The following is an 8,940-nucleotide window of genomic DNA, read 5'->3' as shown; positions in this document are numbered from 1 at the left end:
CCCTCTCGATTTTTGAAGTTCAAAAGCCAATTTAGTGCACCATGGTCTGTGCGAAGAAGGAACTTCTGTCCATAGATGTACTTATGGAAGTGCTTTGTTGCCAATACTAGAGCTAGAAGTTCCCTTCTGGTCACGCAATAGTTTCTTTCTTGTTTCGAGAGTACCTGGCTGAAATAGGCAACGACCTTTTCTTCTCCGTCATGAACTTGCGATAAAACAGCACCAACTCCAACATTACTTGCATCTGCGTCAATGATGAATTGTTTGCCTGGAGTCGGATAGGCCAGCACAGGAGCTTCACATAACCGCAGCTTCAGTTCCTGAAAGCTTTTCTCACACTCACCTGACCATTTAAAGGGTTTACCCATCTCCGTAAGTTGGTGCAAGCTTTTGGCGATTCTCGCAAAATCCTTCACAAATCGTCGATAGTACGTTGCCAGACCGAGGAAACTCCGAAGTTGATGCTTGTCCTGAGGGGTTGGCCAGTTCTTCACAGTGTCAACTTTTTCAGGATCAGTCTTCACTCCTTGGGATGAGATGATATGCCCCAAATATTTAACCTCGGTCTTGAAAAGTGCACATTTCTTTGGATTCAACTTAAGATGTGCTTCTCGTAGCCTTTGGAATACAGCCTTTAGGTTTTCACAATGGTCATCAAATGTTTTTCCGTAAACGATGACATCATCCAAATAGACTAGGCAAGATTTCCAGGTTAATCCATTTAAAACGCACTCCATTAAGCGCTCAAAAGTAGCTGGGGCATTGCATAGCCCAAACGGCATGACATTAAACTGCCACAGACCATTTCCTGTGGAGAAAGCCGTCTTCTCCCGATCTCTTGGATGGATTTCTACCTGCCAGTAGCCACTCTTCAAATCCAAAGTCGAAAACCATTGTGCTCCTTCCATTGCATCTATAGTATCGCTGATTCTTGGCAGTGGGTAGCTGTCTTTCTTCGTCACATCATTCAGCCTGCGGTAGTCGACACAAAATCGAGTGCTTCCATCTTTCTTTTTGACGAGAACTACCGGTGATGCCCAAAAGCTTTTGGAATTTTCGATCAGCCCATCTTTCTTCATTGTCGATATCATTTCTTCAACTTCACCTTGTTTGGCCAAGGGTAGACGTCTTGCTGGTTGACGAATCGGCCTAGCATCTCCTGTATCGATTCGATGCTGCACCAGTTGTGTTCGGCCGTACTGCCCGCTGGGTGAAGAGAAGATATCAGCATATTCGTGAAGAAGCCTTCCCGCAACATTAAGCTGATGTTGACTCAAGTTGTCTGATTTAAGAATTTGAGTCTTTAGTTTCTCCGAGTTCATAGTCATCTGTGTGTCCACCTCGTTGATCTTAGTTATTGCGGCCACAGATTCACATTGCCCAACAACTTCTCCTTTCTTAAGCTTGATTGGGTACGGTTTGATGTTAAGTATCCGTACAGGTACCATGTTGTTCTTTGGTGCCACAAGAGTCTTCCCGATGATGATGTTTTGGGAACTTTGTTCAACTTCTGGCTCAACCATGAGGTATCGATGGCTTCCAATATTCCCCTTTAGTTTCGTCCACACAAAAACTTCTGAAGAAGGAGGCAGGCACATGTCTTCTTTGATGACAGTTCTAATTGTTGTTGAGTTTTCGTTGCCAAAGACCATTGGAATCTCTACGTTTCTGTATTTCAGGACTTGATAACCGGTATCCAAGATGATTCCATGCTCCTTCATGAAGTCGATTCCAATGATGCACTCATCACATATATCTGCTACCAAAAACACATGGGAAAACTTTAGTTCTACCAAACGGATCTCAAGACGAACTTCTCCGTACACTTCTTACTGCTTCTCCTGTGGCGGTCTTCAGACGGTAGCTGTTGGTGTTATGTAGCCATGTCATCTTTACCAAGTCTCTTCGTACAATAGAGGCGGTGGCACCGGTGTCAATTTTAGCCACGTGTTGTTTGCTGTTTATGATTGCCTCCACTGTCAGACTTTTGTTGTCTCGTTTAGTCTGTGAGACTTGAATTGTGGTTCTGGGGCCATCGATACCAGAAACCAGCTTCTGCCCCTCGAAGTTGGTTCTTACTCATTTCCCGAATGGGAATCAAGTTGAGGATGAGTGTTAGTTGTATCGCTTACCTGTTGTTGGGCAATATTCCTGTTTCCATAGTGTGTGCAAGCAGTTCTTTTTGGTGGCAATCTGCACTGCCGCTGGAGATGTCCTGTCTAGTTACAGTTCCAGCATCGAGCAGCTCCGTCTCGTTGGTTTCTTTGGAATGCGAGTTTTTGACAAGAGCATTCCTCGACTGCAACTTCTCTTACCCGATGAACGCCTTGAGAAGCCTGTTCTGCTGCTTCCATAGTTAGTGCGAACGCTAATGCTTCAGGAAGGGAACGTTTTCCAGCTGTTCGTATAGCTCGCTGAAGATTTATGTCAGATACAGCACGAACAAAGGCTTCTGTCGCAAACTGATTGATAATGTCGTCTCCTGCTGTCGGATATGCCAGATGAGCTAACCTTTCAATATCAGCTTGGAGTTGTTGCAGAGTTTCTCCTCTTTTCTGGACTCTTGTATTGAGTTGGACGAGGAAGACCTCCTGCATATGGCCATCTCCAAAGCGTTTTTCAATAACCTGGACAAGAGCGTTAAAGTTAACATTCTTTTCTGGTGGTAAAGTTTGTAACAACTCAGCAGCAGGACCTCTAAGAGCAAGAGTCAGCGCTATACATTTGTCGTCGTCATCCCAGCCATTTGTTGTGGCAGCTGCCTCAAACTGTTTCTTGTAGATCGACCAAGAACTTTGTTTATCAAAGGTTGGTGGATGCATTTCTTTCTTCTTTGAATACTCACCAGAACTTTCTCGCACATTAATTTTTCGAACCTTGTCCAACTTTGAATTTCTCTTCGAACTTTGTGTCCATTGCCAACAGCTTTTCTTTGTTTTCTTCGACAAGCTCGTCAAGAGCAGTGAACTTCTTCTCGAAATCACCAAGCTTTCCCTCTAGAATATTCTTCTGTTCTTCTAGAAGGTTCTTTTGCTCATCGCGATGTTCTTCTAGATGTCTCTCCATTTTTTCGAGAAGATTCTGTTGTTCACTCTTTTTCTCTGTACGTTGTTTCTCAATTTGTTCAAGAAGATTTTTCTGTTCATCCTTCTGTTCATTACGTTGTTCTTCCAATTTGTGAAGGAGAATAGCCACCATGGACGACATATCGGAAGTATTACTTACTTGTTCTTCTGTCATTTCAACTTCGAATTGAAATGTATCCAAATTTTCGTTCTTCTGGGTTAAATAATCCTGCAGACGAATAATGAGGTCATTTTTCGATCCAGCAGTAGGAAGACCTCGCTTAGTTAATTCCGCCTTAAGCTCAGTCAAACTTAACTGATTTAATGTTTTAAACATTTTAACTTTTTAAAACGCGAACACTTTTACTTATTTCAAAATGTTTTACACTTTGTTTATTGTTAAAACACACGCGCACTTTTTATTTTATTCGTGAAATTATCTGATTCGCACCACAAATATATAAGTTTTATCCCACTTCTGACACCAATGTAACGTTTTATTCCGGGTTCACAATAAAACTTATTTAATTTCCACTTATATTTAGGTTCAAATAAGAACACACTTTATTTCAACTCAATACTTCAACACTTTTAAATCACTTTATTTACTACTAACAATTCGCAACACTTTATTTCACTTTGTACTGCACTCTTTCACTTTCAAGATTAAACTGTGTCCGGTCGGTGTCTACGCTGCCGTTTTATACCGGAATTTCGAGATTCGAGAATGTCTTCGAAGGTTCTCGTCTTTGCTTCTCGAAACTTCCTTTCCAGGAGGGGCGCTTCATACTTCCTTCATACTTTGGGATGTGTTCAGTGGGATATTTTGGGATGTGTTCAGAGGGTAGTTTCTTAATTACTAAAGGTCCGTTCACATTTCTACCTTTGCAGTAGTAGGTAGTGTGTTCAGACTTTTATCTTAAAAGTAGTTCAGTAATTCATCGTTACAATATACACGTACGTCAAAAAGAAACATAACGTACGTCAAAACAATTCTCAAAATTTTCTTGCATTGCATGAAAAATATGACGTAAATGCCAAAATTTCTTGTTTTTGTCAAAACAATAGTGAATATCTCGGCAACGAAAAAAGATAGAAAAAAACGGATAGCAGATTTGAAAAGAGCAACTTCGAAAACATTCGACTGCATACCTAGTTCAAAAAATGCAATTTGGCGTATACGGCACTCCAATACTAGGGCGACGAATTGGTGTGTTCATTAATGCAGCAAAGCAGAAAGACGATTGTACTAACGCAGATTTCCGACCCAATAATTCCTGCAAATGACGACTATTTGGCACAAAATCAGACCATTTAACATGGTCAAAACAGTTATTTAACCGTGTGTAAACTTCGACCAGAACTTGCTGCCGATGGCATCTATTGACAAACAACGGCAATTTAATTGAATATTTGATCCAAGGCTCGTCCAAGATGCGCAAATGTACATGGTGTTGCAAGGATGCATATAACTTTCTGCAGAAAAATCCAGAGGCGTATTTTTCGACAAAGTACATCAACTAAGTCAGCTACCACAACGACTTTAAACTTCAATACTTCCGAAGATTCAATGAAGCTTTAGATCGTGTGTGAATTTAGCCAAATGAATAAAATATAACACTGAATCCAACTGAAATAATAGCGAATCGAACTTAAAATCTAGCGAATTCGATATTTTTTACGTAATAAGAATACATATTTGCAAAGTGATGTTTTTTTTTCTATAGAACGGTCATATGGCTGGCAAGTACCGTTGATTTTAGTCCTAAAAAAATAAATTTCTGCTCTAAGGAATAGCCCAAAACTTATAACTACCAAGTTAGAAGCAAATCGCTTCAGTAGTTTGGGCTGCAGCTTGAGATTGAGGCAGACAGAATCTTCGTAATGTCATGTCTGATCATTATTAGGAGATCCATTTTTGTTTACAAATCCTAAACATAACCTGTAGTACCTATGTACCAAATCTTCACCTGGCCACTCTCTTTAGAGGAGTCATGCACAAAAATGCATTTTTCTATATAAATTCCAGTACGTAGTAGAGTAAAATTTAAAAATACAATTCGTCGGCGGAAATCAAAATTGTTCTAAATCCACTTTTTACCATGCAGTTTTACTAATTTGAGGCTCTATTTGAGTGCTCTATCCGAATTTTTCTCTAAAAAATTTCTCTAATTGATAATATAATTTAATTGGACATTGAGCAATAAAAACAGGTAAGTACCTAGTCTTCTGAAAATGAGACCCAAGTATTCTTGATTGTTCTAAGTCCCATCATATTTTGTTCTAAGGCCATGTGTGAATTGCGTTAAATAGTTAAATTCGTGTAAAATTTTTGACACTATTGAGGCAAATAAAAAATTTTCAGCTGTTAAAAATTTATTGGGCTCCGGGACCTGGTTAAATTTGAGTTAAATTTTTTTTGCAGATGGTTTTGTTTTGTTTTTTTTTTTTTTTATTAAAAAGCGGTATCATGGCAGAAAAAAGGCAGACAACATCTTAAACAATAAATTATTTTTTTGAAATTATTTTGTTCACCTCAATAGTGTCAAAAATTTAACACGGATTTAACTATCTAACGCAATTCACACACGGCCTAAGTCCACTATTTATTTAAGGAAAGTGCGTAGGTACTTGTATAGGAATCGTTCTATGTCCAATTTTGGGTTTTTAGTTTTTAAAAATATTAAAAATAGTTATGTATTTACTGATGAAGTAAGTTTGTATGGTTTCTTCAAAAGGAAAGAACAAACAATATAAAAAACATGACTTGAATTACCGACGAGCAAAAAAATATCGCTATCACTCAATTTGAAACTTAAAAATCGTCCCCTGTAAAATTTGCTTTTTGTGACTTAGAACAATTTTGCTTTCCGCCGACGAATTATACATTTTCAAGAGAGAATGAACTCTTTACACCAAAGATGGGAGTGCATTTAATAAATGAAACAAGTAAAATTGGTGAAACGACATAAAAAATTTGTCGATAATTTTTGAAACCAAAAAAAATCATAGTAGGATGAAACCCATTGGAAAAGGAGGTGAATATGATAAAAATGAAAGAAAAAATAAATTACGGGCGAGCCGAGTTCGGGAAGTGGTAGGGTTGAGTTTTTAATGGTAAAAAGTGGAATATCTCAATTTCCGGCAAAACTACAAGTCCTATGGAAAAAAGTTGTATGGCAAGGTTGTAGGTAATAAAAAGATCTACAACTTATGCATTAACAATTTTTACTTGCTCTGTAGGGCAAGTATTGGTTTCGTGTCGAAAAAAAATTTGAGGTTTTAATCAACACCAACATTACGATGATGGAGGATTCCAAAAAAGTGGGTCTCGCAATTCCGTCCGTGCGTCTGTACGTCTGTGCGGTTGTGCGTCCATCTGTACACATTTCCATAGCCTAAACGGGTGGACGGATTTTCTTCAAATTTGGTACAGATGATTTTTATGAAATTCTGAAAGTTGGTTTTTTTTTTGTTTTTTTATATCTCGATTAGAAAGTGTACCTCCCATACATATTTTTCAATTCAAACCAAATAACTTGAAAACGGCTCTAACGATTTTGATTAAACTTTGCATATTCGAAGTATTTGCAAAAAAACTGCATTTTTAGTTTTTCTCAAAAAAGTCAAAAAAGTGTACCTCCCATACAAATTTTTCAAATTATACCAAATATCTCGAAAATAACTCTAACGATTTTGATTAAACTTTACAAACGTAATATTCAAAGCAATTGCAATAAAACTGCATTTTTCTTTTTTTTTTTCAAAAAAAAGTCAAATAAAAACACTTTTTTTCATTTAGCAAAATTTTGCCCTAAATGTCGGCTCTTCCCCAACATCAACAAAATTCTTCAATTTTATATAGAGGCAGCCCTTAAAATCTACAAGTAAACTAATATAAAAGTGTTTTAAACTGCAAGAGCAAGTACGTGCGACCCCAGTCGTGCATTTTATTTTACATAAGCTCAAAATTTATGTGAAAAATTAAGAAAACCGAGTTTTTTTTTTTATTTTTATCTTTTTCAAAAAAAAATGTTTTTTGCTACGAAATTTGGTGAAAACTTACCTTATTATGTCCCGAATACACAGTAATTTATTTGATTTAAAATATTTATTTTTTAACCTTTTTTTTGACTTAATACCAAAAAAACACCCTAATTTTCAAACGAAAATTCACGTGTCAAAATATCAGCTTTTTCAAAAAATCGGTGGACATTTTGTTCGTTAAATTCTCTACTTTCCAATAGTGTAAACAAAAATTTACATTAGTATACCATAGTACATGTTCTCGGTAAATGCAAAAAGCTTGATTTCGAAAATTTTTTTTATCATTATTTAAAATTTTGGAATATTTATTAAAATGTACACTTTAATTACTCAAAAACCGTAACATTAATCAATGTAACATAAAATCTAACGGTTTTTGAGTAATTAAAGTGTAAATTTTAATAAATAGTCCAAAATTTTAAATAATGATACAAAATTTTCGAATTCAAGCTTTTTGCATTTACCGAGAACATGTACTGTGGTATACTAATGTAAATTTTTGTTTACACTATTGGAAGTAAAGATTTTAACGAACAAAATGCCCACCGTTTTTTTTTTTTTTAAAGCTGATATTTTGACACATGAATTTTAAATTGAAAATTAGTGTGTTTTTTTGGTATTAAGTCAAAAAAAGGTTACAAAACAAATATTTTAAATCAAATAAATTACTGTGTATTTGGGACATAAGAAGGTAACTTTTCACCAAATTTCGTAGAAAAAAACATTTTTTTTGAAAAAGATAAAAATAAAAAACCAAAAACTCGGTTTTCTTAATTTTTCACATAAATTTTGAGCTTATGTGAAATAAAATGCACGACTGGGGTCGCACGTACTTGCTCTTGCAGTTTAAAACACTTTTACATTAGTTTGTTTTTGAAGGCTTCGGCACTGGTCTATATTTAAGATATCCTAAAACAATAACATAAAAAAATTTATCATTTGAAACATTTCATAATTGGTACACATTCTTTTTCTTTAAATATATTACGAATAAATAATACATAGTCAAATTTGGTTTGTCGTATGCATAGCAAACTCTTTTAAGCTTTTAAAATGGAGCCCTCTATATATCTAAGACAGTGCTTCTGCGCGCAAGGTCAAATGATAATTTGACTGGAATAATAGATAAAAAGGAACTGTTAAAGCATGAAAGAATGTATACATTTGCTTATAGATGAATATTGAGGTTCAAATTTAGGAAGTACTTCAATATATGCAATAGTAAACATAGAAACCAAATAACTATTTTGAATAAAAAGATTAAAAAATGATGGGATAGTTTTGTTATTTTTTATAAAGGCCACAATACAATACTAGATTTTATAAATGCAATACGTTTTTAAGAAAAACTTGTTTGAAATTCGTTTCAAGAACTGCTTTTCTAAAATTTTTTAAGAGTACTTATTTAGTTGAAACAAAAATAAAACTCAATTTTTTGATATAGGAAGCTCTGCAATAGAGTCAGTAAAAAAATAATAATTCCACTTTTTGAATTATTTTTTTTGCTGCCCACATAATAAACAATGAATTAAATGCAAACAAATATTAATTTACCAACACTGTTAGGAAAAAAGAATACTGAAACTTTGTAGATTTGTGTACTTATTCAGTTTAGAAGCTTGGATCTTTTGAATGTTTTTTTTTTTTTAATATTTTGTTTGACATACAAAGATTTACAAAACTTGATTGCACTGAAACGGTTTAATTTAAGTATTTTTGTCATAAATCGAGAGAGCATGTCGAAAAATTTTATAAATGCTATGTTATACTCAAATGTACCACATAACCTTATTTAATAAATCATTTTCGTCCATTAAAATAAAGCTAA

Source organism: Episyrphus balteatus, chromosome 2 (genome assembly GCF_945859705.1).
Source record: "Episyrphus balteatus chromosome 2, idEpiBalt1.1, whole genome shotgun sequence".
NCBI classification, from domain to species: domain Eukaryota; kingdom Metazoa; phylum Arthropoda; class Insecta; order Diptera; family Syrphidae; genus Episyrphus; species Episyrphus balteatus.
The sequence above is the reverse complement of the archived record's forward strand: the minus strand, read 5'-3'. Positions refer to the sequence as shown.